An 18,091-nucleotide genomic window follows, 5' to 3' on the forward strand; every position below is an offset into this window, starting at 1 on the left:
CAACATCAGTGTTAGTGCTGCCAATTGAGAAATCCCCTGGTGTGTTTACAAACAGAAGCTGAAAGGGATCTGTCATTTAGTGGCAGCAGTGCGATCTCTGCTAAAAGACAGATTCCATGTAAACCATTTAAATTTTAAAGGGGCACAGTATGTTGCTTTTCAGCTTCAAATGCAGACTTAAGGATTCTCCAAAGCTGGTCATTGAAAGTATGTGTTTATTTTTGGTGCTGCCCTTTAAGCCGTTATAAGACCATCCTCCCTCTAAACAGCATTTTTTCTTTATTATTCTTTGGTAAATGTCCCCTATGGCAGTGCCCAGCTTTTCCATACCCTTTTTTGCCTGAAGCTTGCAAATTAGCCCTAAAAAAGTCCAGAAGAAAAACTAAAAGATTTGGCTCCTATAAACTTCAGTTGGAATCAGTGCTATGTTCGGTTATTGCGAACCTTACACAGTGTTTGTTGAAGGTCCAGCAAACCCAACTTTGCCATGTTTACTGATCAATAATTATGATAAAATTGTAAAAAAAAAAATAAGAATATAATATAAAAGTAAAAGAAACTCCTCTGTTTCCATAATGTCACTGATATCTTGTTGGATGGCTAGAGGTACACAGCTGTAAAATCATTTTACAGTGCACCAACAAGACTAAAGCCAGCAAGAAATAGCCTGCCAAACTGGAATTTCAAGATGTGTTGTTCAGTCTGTCATAGAAATTTGAAGAAACTGGGCAAGCTGAAAATAGTAAATGCTATGAAAGACCTAAAAATATGTCTGTCTATCTCATGATCATTACTCAAAGATTACTTTTTTAAACACAAAAGGAAATTCATTGATGTTCTTTTGCAACATCTGTCCGAGTCATTTGGCACCAAAGTCCAGTTTTCAGCCATTGAAAGAAGTCTTCTAAAAATTGGTAGTCTATGGTTTGTCATTGCTAAGAAACCATTTTTGCAGAAAGTTACCAAGCATAGAAGATTGCAGTATTCAAGATAAGCATAGAACGTCAATGATTGGCAAAGGGAAATTAGAAGTAATGAGTCAAAATTTGATATTTTTGTGGACAGAAAAAAACCTCTATGTGAGAGGAAACATTGGAAAGTAGTACAATGGTTTCTGTTTGCAGTCTTCTTAAACTAGGACCAGATTTAATACTTTTGTTCAGCTTGTATTTGCATTAGATACAAGTCAAGGAATGCAAAAGCCACTTGAAGCAGGAGAAATGCTGACCAGAAGGAGCTCAACCACAGGTCAAATGCACATGTCAATAAATTCTGAATGATCCCGCAAGCATCTCAAACTGCAAATTAGTGGCATCAACACAAATCCAAAGTCAGTCAACACAAGTCAAAACAGGCCCTCATACTTCTTTCTGCTCTATGCTAACTGTATGGCCCCCTTCTACCCCCTGCCTCACAAGGCATGCTGAGGCTAAATGCAGAACGGCTGAAAAAGACAGTCTGTCCACTCTGCATCAGTTCTTCTAGAACTGAACACTAGAAGAGTCAGAACTGATAACTAGAAGAGCCTGGCAAACTGTCAAACTACACTGAAAGCAGTTTGGTTCTAGGTGTATGAATCAAGTGAGCTGAAACTAAATAAAAGGGGTTCAATTCAGCAAATGGTGTAAGGGACTTGGCCAATACTGATTAACGTATATGTAAACCCAGTTACCAAAATCTCATTTGAAATGTCATTTTCATTATTGTTAAATCCTCTTTCATTAAAGAATACCTTGTGATGCTGTTATGAAGGTCCTTGTTCAGGCACTTTCTGTTATAGGGTGCCAAATCTTTGCCCATGTCTCCCAATTTCTGATTGAAATTACAATGGAATGTTTCAACACACATTACACAGGAATTGTCCTCTATTGCCAACATCTGGAAACTACGCCTAAGAAAAGACTTGCAGCTATTACTGGAATGCATGAATGTATGTTGCAGACAGGAAATGGCATTAGCAGACACTGTCCACTCCAGGCAGCAGGTGAAAGGTAACAGGCAAGCTGCGGGAGAGCTTTGTATTTCCTGCCTCTGGCTGCGCTGCCTCCTTCCAGCTCAGGGGCCACAAACACCACCACTCCCTGACATTCCATGTTGTGTATTCGACTCCCGTCCCTGGGACATGCAGCGCAGTGCCCCCGATCAATATACGCACTTGTCTATAGGTAGCGCTGACCCTGCCAAGGGGGGGCACTTGACCACCCTTGCCCCTACCTGCGGATGCCCATGAAGGGGCCTAGTGCCTCCTGATTCAAACTGTGCTACCCTGTCTGGCTGAGGGTAGGAAGGCAGAGAGCCTGTAGTGTCAAGAGCCCCCAGGAGTGGTGACCCAGGGGCCTTGAAGTAACACTAGGATCTGGGATCCCACTGTGTGAAACAGCACTCGGTCAGGACAACTCTTGCTTTTTTCTGAACCTTGCCTCATAGGCTAGGCCTTTTGGCAATTTATGTTACCAGGCCACAAGCCTTAGCCATTGAATTCACATTGGCATTCTGTTTATTTTTATTTATTCACTTTCCACGTGTTTGTCACTGCACTTTATATGTGTGTTTTCCTTTCACTCATAGATGAAGGGTATGGGTTTTCTGAAGTCTAGGGGAGGATGTGTGGCCCTTACGTTCCTTCCTCTCCTGCCTTGAGGGTCTCTCTTGGGAGAGCCTTTTATCCAAATACCTGTTGGTCAGCTTCCGTTGATCATAAGGAGTGGGGACTGCCAGTTTTTTTGGATAGGTGGACCTGAATGTGCCTTGCCCAGTCAAGAGTCTTGCTCCCTGGGGGGGCCAGAGAAGGGTTCTTCCTCTTTGGGAGAAGACCATGATACTTCCAAGTGCACTTTTTGGTGTGTGTTTACATGCACTTTGATTCACTTTGATGTTTTGTTTTTACTCACTGCACCGCAAGCTTGACAAAAAAAAGATTGTCTCTCAGGTTGTCAAAATCCATATTTACCTGTGTGGTAAATGCGGTGAGCCTCTGCAAGGAGGGAGCATTTTCTCTGGCAGTGCTGGCACCCAATTTACCTTTGTGTAGTGCAAGTGAGACCCCAACTGATAGTTTGGGGTTTTACAATTGCCGAACACTCCCCAGTTCGGTTCGCAGCAGAACATGTGAACAGGCAAAAAATGTGTTCGAACACGCGAACACTGTTAAAGTCTATGGGACACGAACATGAAAAATCAAAAGTGCTAATTTTAAAGGCTTATATCCAAGTTATTGGCATAAAAAGTGTTTGGGGACCCGGGTCCTGCCCCAGGGGACTTGTATCAATGCAAAAAAAGTTTTTAAAAAACGGCAGTTTTTTCGGGAGCAGTGATTTTAATAAGTCTAATGCCCCGTACACACGGTCGGATTTTCCGATGGACATTGTCCGATCGGAGCGTGTTGCCGGAAATTCCGACCGTGTGTGGGCTCTATCGGACATTTTCCATCGGATTTTCCGACATACAAAGTTGGACAGCAGGAGATAAAATTTTCGGACAACAAAATCCGATCGCGTTAATTCTGACCGTGTGTGGCCTGTTCCGATGCACAAAGTGCCACGCATGCTCAGAAGAAATTCCGACACGGGACAGCTCGTTCTGGTAAACTTAGAGTTCACAATGGATACAGCACTTTCGTCACGCTGCAATGTTAAAAATGGTTTAATACAGCGCACTCTCTTCTTCTTTATAATGTGACAAGAATTAAGTCGTTTTGATGCTCATATTCACACACACTTCTCACAAACTTCTTTCGTTACTATTTATCGGGATTTCCTCAATATATTTTGATTTCTCACATCTGACAACATATTTTTTTTTTTTTTTTGTTACTTTAATGTAGAATCTTTTTTTGTGTTTCTCTTTTTTAATTTTTTTTTTTGGTGATTTTTGATTAGGACTCCCGAAAATGTTTGTGTGTTTTTTGTGACAAGTTCCCACAACACCATTGATATGTTGTTCTATTTAATCTGTAGGAGATTGTTTGGTGTTGTTGTCCCTTGTTAATTTCACATTGTACTTTAGAAATGTACCTGAATCGTCACCAACAAACTGTCCTTTTTGGATGAAAACACACACAGGAGAGTAGAATTTACCTAAAAATATTTTATTAAGGGGTCACAACTATAAACAAAGAGGGAGGCAACGCTGGAGAAACTGCAGAAGTGGGTGAAGCCTTGGACCCCCAGGGCAGACATCAATTATTTAAAAGCAAAATTGGTGGCCTGAGGAGTCCATATCTAAGGGAGGGCAGTCTGGTCCAGAAGTCCCAGAGATCCGGAAAGCAGCAGATGACATCTGTGTCCCCAGGCTGTGGTCATACGAGAGACTGCATCTTCTGTCAGACCAGACTGAACCCAGGCCATCACTCTTTGGTCTTCCTTCCACGCTTCCTTCCAGCCTTTGGCTGTGGTGGTGGAGCTGTGGCAGCAGGAGGAGGAGGAGGATCGTCGATCTCAATGACATCCGTCTTGTGTGTCAGTTCCCCACTCAACCCCTTACGTAGGACTTTATAAATCAGGTCCTTAGAGATCTTGCGTTGGCCCTCCTGCATGCCCTGCAATTTGGTGGCAGCCATGCAGGCAAAGGCCTCTTCAGGACTGGGGAAGGCTCTGAGGGACGCCAAAGCCTCCTGGATCAGCCTGTATGCTGAATCCTGCACAGGACTGGGAGTGGCCTTCCTGGCCCTTTTGTATGGCAGGTGGAGGGGAGGAACCTGAGACTCAGTCAGGCTGCGACTTGTCCCAGGCTTCTCTTGGCTGACACTTAGCCCCGCCTCCTCCTGGCTGCCACATTCCACAGCCTCCTCCTGGCTGACACTAATCCCCGCCTCCTCCTGGCTGCCACATTCCACAGCCTCCTCCTGGCTGAGGTCTTCCTGTATATGAAAAAGGGACATAGTTTGAGTTTTTTATTCATCAATCACACACAATTTTCACCTCCTGACTGCTGCAAATTCAATGTTAACAAATATAACAGACTATCATTCTGAGCCCAGCATTTTGCATTCTTGTCCCAATTTTGGGTGCCCACTACTGTCTATTGATATGTAAAACACTTTTTTTAATCAGCAATTAATGATCAATAATAACATCTAGTAAACATCATTTCTTTATTGCCCAGAAATCTGTAGAAGAATGCTATACCTGACTCCAGCTGGGCTCCTCCACTTCTTCCTGGCTGGAAGGCCCAGGTTGGACATCGGAAGCCTCAGCTGGGGTGGAAGGAAGGGTGGAAGGAAGAGTGGAGAGGGATTCCCTGACTTCAGTGTGGTCTGACAGAAATCGCAGTCTCTCATAGTACCACAGTCTGGGGACATAAACGTCATCTGCTGCAGCTCCGGACCTCTGGGAATCCGTGACCTTCTTGCGCTCCCTAAGATAACTGCTCCTCAGGCCACCAATTTTAGCTTTTAAATAAGGGATGGGTGCTGTGGGGACCACCGGCTTCACCAACTCCAGCAGTTTCTCCAGCGCTGCCTGCCTCTTCTGTTTGTGATTATAGTGGGGGTGTCTCACCTGCCACAGACAGGGCAGCTCCCTGTACTTGTCAATGAACAGGGGCAGGAAATTGTGGTCGTTGAACCCATCCATTTTCTCTGCAAGACACAACACAAGACAAACCCTAATGTCAGGCCAATCTCCCCTAATCTTGTTACAATATAGGCTTCAATTTCGAAGCAGTATAGGCCCAAGTTTAGATCCTACCTTCGTTAGCACGATCGGCGTCTCCGATGCTCCTTCCTCCGCTCACAGATCGTACGTAAGACGCGCGCGTTACGATTTATACACACTGCGCATGCGTATAACTCCGCCCGCGACGTTCTTTCTATTCTATTCCCCGCCCCTTTTCGTTCGGCGTAGTGGAGGAAGAGCACATGGCGGATAGACAGCAGGATCGTGCTAATTACAGCAACGAGGAGGAGGAGGAGGAGGAGGAGGAGGAGGAGGAGGAAAGGCCGGAGCCTGAAACATCCCAATCCAGAAGGAGATTAAAGGACTCAAATATGTCCTTTGGGAAGATGTTGGAAATGGTGGACATCCTGAAGAAGGCCGACTATGATGGAAAGTATGGGCCTTACCCCAACCCCAATGTCCGAAAGGCCAAGATCATGGCGAAAGTGGTCAGGAGTCTGCACCGGAAATTCGGGGTACGACGATCGAAAAGATCAGCTCAGGAAGCGGTGGTCGGACCTGAAATTACGAGAACATGAGCAGTACAGAAAGATCCGGAGAGTGCTGCAAAAAAGTAAGTATTTGTGCTGTGTTCCTATTGTTCTTGTGTTTATTACGTTCGTGCTGCTCCATGTGCTTTTAGAAACTGTTGTACAGTTTAAAATGGCAACTTTCATGTTCATGGGCACATTATTCGTTCGGATCACACATTTTTATTTCAGACTATAAAATACCATTGTTTAGGCCATATGCATTTGGCCACCATTTTGAGGCCCTATACTTGTCTTCAAAGAATTGGGTTGTGTAGATGGCTTTGTTACTAGAATGAAATGCAAACTAGATTCTGTGTAAGGAGAGGACACTCAGCAGCTGTTTTCACATCTGGACACTGGAGCACTAGTGTGGGACCCCAGAACACCATTTTTAGTAGGGGGGCCACACAGGTGCTCCAGTGTATACTATAGGGGGGGGCTACATCTGTGAAGCTTGTACTAAACAGGTAAAGTATTGCAGCTTGACAAAGCCAATAAAAAATATACATCTTGGAACTCTGCTAAAATAGACAATTGTACCCCACTTCCAAGCAATGTTTCATCTTTATAGTTCTGCTATCAAATATCTGTGTGCTAATTATACCATTTTTGTTTTACATAGGGGAGAAAAGACTCGGAGGACACCCCTCATCCGAGGAGACCAGAGCCCCCCCCCCCTGGAAGAAGGGGAAATCCCCCCAACACAAGCTGAGCAGGAGGAAGAAGATGTGGTGGAACTAGTCACCACAACAGGTGAGTGTCTGCGACCACAGGCTCATATAAGAGATGGATGGCGGCATTTTTTTTAGACCTAATTTATTTTGGGGTTCCTCTTTTTAGGTGATCGTGAGGCACTGGGAAAGTGCCCAGATCCTGATCAGGGAAAATAAAGGGGTGTAATTTACAATTGGAAATCATCAAGCAAAACATCAATGATGTTATTCCAAAATATAAAAACATCATTGATGTTTTGGGGCGAGTTTAAAGCCCCTTCAAATCACTTTCTTCTTTTGTCTGCTACAATGTGCGAAATGTTTTTGTGATTTTTCCCCAAGCCAAATTTGGAGGATGCACACAGTGTGTCAACATGTGCTATCTGCCATCACGGGAGATCAATGGACGCGTTTTGGGGGTGCAACCCCTTCCTCAATAATAAAGTCACGTTGAGGAAGGGCTTTCTCCCCCCAAAACACGTCCCTTGATCCCCCGTGATGGCAGGTCGCACATGTTAACATTGTGAAATTTGTGTGCATCTTCCAAATTTGGCTTTTCCAGGGGTGATTTTCCCCCATCTGAACGCAATATCAAACACAGTTCCTAAATACTCATGTCCAATATTGCCTTCAGGTTCTACCAAATGTGAACTTTGTAAGATCAAGATTTGTGTCTTTCTTGTGGGTTTTACACAGGCCTGTTTTCTATAAAATGCACATTTTGATTTTGGATAATGACACCACAAAAATTGTTATACAACAAACATGTTGGTTTGTCAGAAAAACCTTTGGTAAATGCACATGTGATTGTGCAGGTATTAAAAAGATTGCTCATCAAGAATGTGTGGATTATTGTCTCAACGCTACAACACTTTTGGGGTGATGTAATTGTTGTTTTATGAGAAAATGGGGGTTATTTCCTAAGGGCAAATCCACTTTGCACTACAAGTGCAGTTTCAGTGCAGTTGCAAGTGCACTTGTAGTGAAAAGTGTCTTTGCATTTAGTAAATAACAGCCAACAGTGCTTTGTATAAGGTTACACAATCACAACATTTTCTGGACTCCACACATTTCTGTCAGGGTCAGCTCAAACAAACACAAGCAGTAAATGTCCACAAAGAAGAGCCTGGGGGGAGATGCCTGTCGAGAACTTGAGATCCAGCAGACTTCTCCCTGTGGCCAAATACCGCAGGGTAGCGACCAACCTCTGCTCCGGAGTGATGGCTTGCCTCATGCAGGTATCCTGCCTGCTGATATAGGGGGTCAGCGAAGCCAACAAACGGTGAAACACGGGGTCTGTCATCCCGAGAAAGTTCCTGAAATCATCAGGATTATTCTCACGGATCTCACGGAGCAAAGGCATATGAGAGAACTGGTCACGCTGAAGCAACCAATTCTTGGTCCATGAACTCCTCCCCACCCTGTTCATGAACTGAACTTGTGTCAAGGTCAGGACCCCAACACCAAGCCCCCGCACAGCACGAACTCTACGAGGAGTACGCATACGAAACATGGCTAGAAAACGGTCGGCTGCTCAGAACGGAGTAACAGAACGCACTGAAGAACAGCAAGGCCTGTGAAGAGCGACCTGAAGAACAGCAACGAGCGGGCAAGATCGCACAGAAAACTCCGATACGAACTGACTGCACGCACTGAAGAGCAGATACAAACCCACAAGCACAAACTGAACCGCAGAAAACGATCTGAAAGCCACGAGTCTGAAAAAGCGCGAATCGTCTCTCACCAAACTTTTACTAACACGAGATTAGCAAAAGGAGCCCAAAGGGTGCCGCGCTTGGTTCTGAACCGGCCTTTTCTAGTCTCGTCATACGTGGTGTACGTCACCGCGTTGTTGGCGATCGGAAATTCCGACAACTTTGTGCGACCGTGTGTAGGCAAAACAAGTTTGAGCCAACATCCGTCGGAAAAAATCCTAGGATTTTGTTGTCGGAATGTCCGAACAAAGTCCGACCGTGTGTACGGGGCATTAAAGTGAAACAATAAAAATTATATATTCCTTTAAATATCATGCCTGGGGGGTGTCCTTAGTATGCCTGTAAAGTAGCACATTAGTCCCATGTTTAGAACAATACCACAGCAAAATGACGTTTCTAAAGGAAAAAAACTACTTGCGGCTGTAATGTATTGTCGGGTCCCAGCAATATAGATAAAAATCATTGAAAAAACAGAATGGCCCTTTAGGCCTGGTATGGATATTAAGGGGAACCCGCACCCAAATTAAAAAAAAAAAAAAAAAAAAAAATGGCATGGGGGTCCCCCAGGCCCCCGGGCTTTATATTCTCTGAACAGCAGTATATATACACTATACGGCCTGCCCTATATACTCTGCAGAAAATTGGGCCTTAGTTGTTGGTGGTACCAGAACACTAAGCCCTCACAGTTACTCTTGGTGAGTGCAGGAATGGGCCCTGCTGTGAAATATTATATCAAAACGGGGTAAACAGGGGCAGAAAAATTGGGCCTTGGGGGGTGGTGCCCTAAACCAAAAATATTGTTGGAAGCTAGCATCATCAAGATTGAGGAGGAATAGGATAGTCAGCATCATAGGCAGTCTTCAAGGGATCCCACATCCATAGCAAATTCAATCAGTTACATCAGCATCAGATGCTTGATAGCTGCTGATCCAAGACCGATTCATTTTTATGAATGTGAGCCTATCAATGGAGTCTGTGGACAGGCTCAATCTTTGATCCATTACAAACCCTCCAGCAGTACTGAATGGGCATTCAGAAAGCACACTGGATGCAGGACAGGCTAGTAGCTCAATTGCATATTGAGCAAGTTCTGGCCAGTGGTCCATCCTCAAGACCCAGTAACCCCGGGGGATGCTCTGTTGGAAAAGTCTCCAAGTTTGCTCTTGCCCCTAGATATTCCTGCACCATGTAATGCAGACACTGGCGATGGTTGCTTGAGCTGATCAGACCTTGGCGCTGAGGACTGAAAAATTGTCTAAAAGTCAGCCGGCCACCTTCTCCTCTGACTGAATGAAGCCATACTCGCACAGGTACTCATTGATGGCCCTCTGCTGTGTGTGCAGCTGCTGCAGCTTTGCCAACATTGAGTTCCACCTGGTGGGCATGTCACAAATGAGGCGGTTGGTGGGCAGGTAGCATTCCCTTTGAATGTCTGCCAGCCAAGCACTGGCATTGTATGATCAGTGAAAATGACCACAGAATTTTCTGGCTTGCCTCAGGGATCATGGGTTAAGTGTCCCTGTCGGAGGGCGGAGAGAAGATTGGTGCCATTATCACATTCCTGGCTGAAGCTGTTGTGGCGTCAACCACCTCTGAGCCTGCCCCTGCAGAGCTTACAGAATCTCTGCCCCAGTGTGGCTCCTGTCCCCTAAGCAGACCAAGTCAAGCACCACATGGCATCTTTTAGCCTGACTGCTTGCATAGCCCCTTGAACGCTTACGGAGTACCGCTGGTTCAGAGGACAAATCTGCAAAAGAGGCCATAGAGGAAGAAGAAGAGGAGGGGGTGGAGGAGAGAGCTGTGGCAGAATCACCAGTAGCATTTTGGAGGCATGGTGGTGAAACAAGCTCCAACAACACTGAACCATGTCCTGCATCCTTCCCAGCTGCTAGCACCCAGTGTGCTAGTTACCCAGTGCGCCGTGAAGGAAAGGTAACGTCCCTGCTCATGCCTGCTGGACCATGAGACAGCGGTAATATGCAACTTACTGCTGACCGCCCTGTCCAACGAGGCCAAAGCCGGAATGGCTTTCTGTGAAAAGAAAATGGCGTTTTGGAACCTGCCACTTAGGTACAGCACATTATACAAAAATTCACGAAAGGGGGCGAAAGTCTACCAGCTGAAAAGGCAGCAATTGCAGTGCTAGCAATTTGGGCAAGCTAGCATTTAGACGCTGAGCATGTGGATGGCTGGGACCGAATTTCTTTTTTACAGTTCAGCAACTGGGGTAGAGAAATTTGCCTGCTAAAATCAGATGGTGGTGTACTGCTAGCAGATTGGCTGCAAGTACTTGGGACACCTATTGCTATACCTTCATTCCTCTCAGTGCAGGTTGTTAAGAGGACTGGAGGTATAGTAGAGTTGGAGATCCTAGATGAGGAGCAAGGAGAAGTCTGCCTTTTTCTTTGATGTGGGTCTTTCAAGTGTTTTTACCAACGGACTGCATGGCAGGTCGTCATATGTCTGGTCAAGCATGTGGTGCCCAAGCGGCTGCTGTTCTGGCCACGATTGATCCGCTTCAGACATAGGTTGCAAACAGCAACGGTGCGATCTGCTGCACACGTCGAAAAAGGCCCACACCAAGGAACTTTTAAAAGTTAGCGGGGAGTCAGCAGCGCCCTGCATCTGTGGAGCTCTGCCGTGTGATGCAATAGGGTGGCTGCCCTTAAGTTGCCCCCTAGAGGACATCCTGCCTCGTTGAAGTTGTGCCTCCTCCCCCTCCTTCTCCTCCTCCCCCTCTCTTCTCTCAGGCACCCAGGTACAGTCAGTGACCTCATCATCCCCTCCCTCCTCGTCACTGAGCAAACTTGGCAGTATGCTGCAGCTGGGGGAACTTGACTGCCGGTTTCTTGTCCTTCTTGGGCACCCCCTCTCTCTAGGCTCACGTTACTCCCTTCCTCAACTTGGGAACCAACATCAGAGCCTTCAAATCGCTGCGCATCCCCCAGCAGCATGTACCCGACACTGTGGTTGAATAATTCTGGAGACTCCTCCATGCATGATGGTCGGGCTACGAAAGGAGTGACTGTGGACAAGGAGTCGGTGGAATAGGATGCTTTGGCAGCTACGTTGGAAGGAAAACTACTCTGCGCCTGGGTGACAGAGGATGAGGAGGATGAGGACAGCTTTGTTATCCACTCCACCAACTCTTCTGCATGTTCTGGCTCAATACAGCCACGGCCACCTGCAGAGGATGCACCATGTCCACGACCAGCACTGTTGACTGTAGACACAGAGGCTGCTTGCCCACTTTTAGTGGTCTGTGAGCATCTGCCTCTGCTTGGTGGCCTTCCGGACATGATGTATATTTTGTTTTGCAACACCACACTACATTATATTAGATACTGTGTCCACCACCAGAAGTGTAGTAGAAACTGTACACACTGTATTAGATACTGTGTACACTGCCTGAAGTGTATAAGAAACAGAACACCACGGAATGCACTGTAGATATAGGCTACACTGGATGCAGAATATATATATATATATTTATATATTACACACACACACAGTGGAAGTATTTGATACACTGCCGATTTTTATCATAGGTACTCTTCAACTTTGAGAGACGGATCTAGAAAATGACATTGTATGATTTTTAAATAATTAATTTGCATTTTATTGCATGACATAAGTATTTGATCACCTACCAACCACCTACCAAGAATTCCAGCTTTCACAGACCTGTTATTTTTTCTTTAAGAAGCCCTCCTGTTCTCCACTCATTACCTGTATTAACTGCACCTGTTTGAACTCGTTACCTGTATGAAAGACACCTGTCCACACGATCAACCAAACAGACTCCAACCTCTCCACAATGGCCAAGACCAGAGAGCTGTGTAAGGACATCATGGATAAAATTGTAGACCTGTACAAGGCAAGCAGCTTGGTGAGAAGGCAACAACAACAATTTGCGCAATTATTAGAAAATGGAAGAAGTTCAAGATGACGGTCAATCTCCCTCAGTCTGGGGCTCCCTGCAGGATCTCACCTTGTGGGGCATCAATGATCATGAGGAAGGTGAGGGATCAGCCGAGAACGACACGGCAGGACCTGGTCAATGACCTGAAGAGAAAACCATTAGTAACACACTACGCCGTCATGGATTCAAATCCTGCAGCGCACGCAAGGTCCCCCTGCTCAAGCCAGCGCATGTCCAGGACCGTTTGAAGTTTGCCAATGACCACCTGGATGATCCAGAGGAGGAATGGGAGAAGGTTATGTGGTCTGATGAGACAAAAATAGAGCTTTTTGGTCTAAACTCCACTTGCCGTGTTTGGAGGAAGAAGGATGAGTACAACTGCAAGAACATCATCCCAACCGTGAAGCATGGTAGGTGGAAACATCATTCTTTGTGGCTGCTTTTCTGCGAAGGGGACAGGACGACTGCACCGTATTGAGGGGAGGATGGATGGGGCCATGTATCGTGAGATCTTGGCCAACAACCTCCTTCCCTCAGTAAGAGCATTGAAGATGGGTCTTGGCTGGGTCTTCCAGCATGACAATGACCCGAAACACACAGCCAGGACAACTAAGGAGCTGCCCCAAAAGAAGCATCTCAAGGTCCTGGAGTGGCCTAGCCAGTCTCCAGACCTGAACCCAATAGAAAAGCTTTGGAGGGAGCTGAAAGTTCGTATTGCCCAGCGACAGCCCTGAAACCTGGAGGATCTGGATAAGGTCTGTACGGAGGAGTGGGCCAAAATCCCTGCTGCAGTGTATGAAATACTTGTTCTCCCCACTATAATATATATATCAGTATGCTGGCCTGAATTTATGGGAGGAGCCCAGGGGGTATTTAACCAGCCTGCTCGCCTGTGGTCTTTGTTGGTTTCCTGTGCGCGATACTACGTCACTAGGCCGACTATTCGAGATCCATTAGCGTCCGTAAGTTCCGTCTTCGAAGTTCTCGAAGCTTTTGTTACCGTTGTGGTTTGTACAATGTGTCTGGCTCGGCTGTCGCAGGTAGGGTTTTTTCGTTTGACCTTTCATTTCATGCATTTATGTAAGATATCTTGTCACCAGACCTTGATATCGAAACTTACAAGTCAGTAAAAAACTCTACATGTAGCCGTATCGTTAGCTACTCACTCGCACCGCTATCATAACAAACATTTCTACATTTTATGTACCTCACTCCGAGTCAAACCCTGTAACAGTATCTCACCGCTTCGTTTTAACGTGTCACAAATGTTTTTTACATCACCATACCATGCTCCACAGACAGGTCATAGCCAGTCGCAAATCGCGGCACACCGACTCGTGTCTCAGTCGTAGCCAAAGCATTTCAACCATTTCACTAATTTCTCTGTCACTTACCGGACTCCGACTCAAATCTAATGGCATCCGTGATGCACCAATTTGTCCTGGTGTGCCCCAGTTGTTTTTTGGCCTCATTTCAGTACATGCGCCAGAGTCTGGTTCGTTGTTAGTGGCAGTTTACGGCTCACCGTTTCACGACTCTGTCATGGCAATCATTTCACTGTCACGAATCACGTCCCGGGTCGAATCCAGTCGCATCCTTATGCGCCGATTCGTCCCTGCATGCCCCAGTGTTTTTGGCCTCATTTCAGTACATGCTCCAGAGCACGTTTTCGTCATTAGTCGAAAAAATTCGGCTCACCGATTCGAGTCTCTGTCATGGCAATCATTTCACTGTCACACATCATGTTCCGATTCTAATCCAGTCGCATCCAAGATGCACCGATTCGTCCCGGCGTGCCCCAGGGTTTTTGGCCTCATTTCAGTACATGCTCCAGAGTCCGGTTTGTAGTCAGTCGCAGTTGCGGCACAGTTTGATTACTTGTTTGTCGCAGTCGCGGCACCGATTCGTGCCTACATCCAGGCATAAACATTTCACTCATTTCATTTCATGCAACAGTGGTATCAAGTCAAAAGACTCAAAACCACTCCAAAATCGACAAAGGCAAGAAACGCACTGCAAAGTTACACAAACCAGTCATTTAAGTCACCTATTCAATTCAGATAGTCAAACCCCTCACCAGTTGTCATATGTCTTTTCTCTCTCCAGGTCAGTCAAGTTCATTAGGTCCACCCTGCACCAGGTTGGACGGTATTCCCCCAACAAAAAAAAACACGCCTCTAAAAAAGGACAGTAGCTGGGTACGTATGCTGATGCAGAAAAAAGAAACAAACAATCTAGCCTTTATGTCACCCTCTATAGGTTCTGGTCGACCATCTTGTGACCTCAAAAAGACAGGACATCACTTCCAGGGCACAAGCCACCTAGAGCCATGTTTCAAGCTGACAGCGAAGACTTCACCTCCCCTCTGTTACCTTCCCCAATGTCAGAGAGTGGCAGCGTGCAGTCCCTCAGGGGATGGACCATTCCCAAATTAACAGCGTAACTGAAGCGCAGGGGTGTGCCTTTCCCTGCTACAGCCAGGAAGGCAGAGCTTTGCAAGCTCCTCTTCCCCCTGCCAGCCACAGCTGGGCCCAGTACCCAACAGGCTTCCCTCCAAACAATTTCCGCTGCCATATCCCAACTTCACACCATGGTGTCATCTTTGTCAACTACAGTCATGGATGTCCAAGCCAGAGTAGCACTCTTGGAGGCTCGCCCGGCCACGCCCATCCCTGACCTAGCCACAGTGCAGGTTCTGACACCCCTTCCTGCAGGTACTACAGGGGACAAGTCCTACTATCTGCCCAGCACATTTGGTTACAGCCAGCATTAGGAAGGACATCCTTGCCTCCCTCCACATTTCAGTGCACAACCTGGTAGAGAACAAAGCCTATACCTGGGGAGACGTGTCAGTGGTCCTCAAGGCCAAAGATCCTAGGCTCAACTGAAAGTTGCCCGTCCCAGAGTTTTTGCTGGCTTTCAGCATGGTAAAGGATGTCTTATGCTCAGCCCCCCCAGTAGAAGGGAAGAGCTGGATTTATATCTCCACACCATGGTGGACTTGGGCTACAAATACAGAGGTTTTTCGTTCTACGATTACCATCGTTCCTTCTCCACCAAAGCAGCAGCCAGGCTGGCACAATTTCAGACAGGCACGGATTGGAGCCTTATGGACACAGAATTGTTCTGCCATCACTTTGCTGGCTTGCGCTCACCATTGTGCGCTATTTGCCAATCCTCCACCCACACCGCTGCCTGGTGCGCCAATGCGGCAGTTACTTGCCCATTCGAGTTCCCCTCCACCTCTGGTGCAGTTCAAGGCCCGTTAGCCCCAGTACAGACTTCCCAAGTGGACAAGTGCGGACGCTCTGTTCGGACCATAGGAGGAGCAGCTATCTGCAACAACTACAACTATGGCTCATGTAATTTTAGCCAATGCCGCCTGCTTCATATCTGTATCATATGCCAGAGGGCACATCCCAGAAATTTATGTGAGGTCAAGCAGCAGAAAAAGGCATGACTAGGCCGAGTTAATGTCCTATGGCTGGAGCTCTAACTTCACAACCCACTCTTTCCCTGGCCACCTTCCTTATCCAAGCATTTACAGCAGGGTTCCATACCGGCCTCATCTCTGCCCCACACAACCTATGAATGCAGGAACCTCCACTCAGCAGCCACCAACGAGCAGGCCATAGACCAGCTATTACAGGCCGAACTGAAGCAAGACTTCATCATAGGTCCCTTCACACAGCCCCCTTTCATCACCCTATTGGGCTTGTCAAGGGCAAGTTCTCGAATAAAGCTCGCTTGGTGTATGACCTGTCTGCGCCTCATTCTTCTCACGTGCCCAGCCTCAATTCCCTAATTCACTCTGAGGAGTTCTCCCAGAAGTATGCCTCTGTAGATATGGCAATTCAGGCCATTATCAAAGCAGACATCTCAGAGGCCTTTAAGCTCCTGCCTATTAACCCGTCCCTCTGGTGTTGGCACGGCATTAAGTGGAAAGAGGCATACTACTTTGCTACCAAGCTGACCTTTGGGTCTAAAAGCAGCCCCTGGCTCTTCAACACTTTTGCACAGACCCTCACCTGGATACTTATACATAAGGCTCAGTGCCAAGAGGTCATCAATTACCTGGGCGACTTCTTGTTAATCAAACAGCCTGGAATGCCCCCAGGAGACCTCGACAAATTGAGAGTCGCCTTTGGGAATCTCAACATCCATCGCTGAACACAAGGTTGACGGACCAGCACACTCCACCTTCCTCGGAGTTAACCTAGAGATACTTGCTCCATGCAGGCCAGCCTCCCCCTTGACAAATTAAACCGCATTAGGTCAGTCCTCCAAGAATTCACCCACACAAGAGGGTGTACTAAAAAGCAGCTCCAGTCCCTGTTGGGCATGCTCAATTTTGCCATGCGAATCATTCCCCAGGGTCAGTTCTTTGTGTCACGCCTCTTAGTCTACCTCTCACAGGCACAGGACCCCGATCAGATCCTCAACTTAGACAATGCAGCAGTAGCAGACTTATCAATGTGGGAGGAGTTCATTTCCACCTGGAATGGTATATCCATGTTTATACCTTCAATATCACTCCAATCAGGTAGTAACAGATGCCACAGCCTCCACAGGCTTCGCTGCAATTTTTGGCCACCATTGGTTTGCAGGACCCTGGCCTCCAGAGATACTTTCAATCCCTGGGTTTACCCTGACTTCCTCTCTCTTCAAGCTTTACCCAATAGTGGCAGCCATAAATAAAACAAGTGAATACAGCGCTGGCTATAGAGTAAATATGATAATTGGTAAGAAAGAAACCCTAAAGTATAATAATGTGTTCATAAATAAACCTATTGCATAAGTGTTAAACATAAATGAGTGACATAAAATTAAATGGTTTGGCAAGAAAAAACATGATGCTATTATGAACAGAGTGACAGTAAGTGTATACACATGTGTGACATAAGCTGAAATGCTGAACAAATTCCCAAGAACAGTCCCACTGGTCAGCAATGGTAGGATATCACCCTTCAGCCTATGATAACAGTCACCTGATATGCTGCAGTTCAGAAAGGCAGAGAGGATGGTCCTGGAGTGTGGTCAATAGGATAAGTGCTTGGACATCATGTTCCACCCAAAAAGCAAAAGAAAATACTATGGTGAAGTACTGTGGGGAAAGATTCAAATGTGCATAGCAGCGCTACTCACGAAATTGGGCTTGCAAACAGGCATTCAGAGAAACTTCCACAATCGCCGCTCGTAGTGTGCGTTCCACGGAAGACAGGAGGCAGCGTCACTGGTTAGCAACGTGAGCCGGATATAGCGTTGACGCGTTTCACCCCTCCTCCAGGGCGTCAAAGACATAACATCCAGCCCACGGATGGTCAAATATATAGCGTGAGAGACGAACTCCTCCCCGAAGGGAGGAAAGAGTGACAGCCAATCAAGGCTAATTGGTGTAAATCACCCACTTTATCCTGATTCATCATGTCCTGTTGCAACCACAATAAACTTTATTGTTAAAAAAACGACACGAACACAACATTCCTGTCGTATATGAACGGGACATTAAAAACATATGAGTTTGAATATAAGTATGAATATCCATATCAAAATT

The sequence above is a fragment of the Aquarana catesbeiana genome, linkage group LG02, assembly GCF_042186555.1.
Source record: "Aquarana catesbeiana isolate 2022-GZ linkage group LG02, ASM4218655v1, whole genome shotgun sequence".
NCBI lineage: Eukaryota > Metazoa > Chordata > Amphibia > Anura > Ranidae > Aquarana > Aquarana catesbeiana.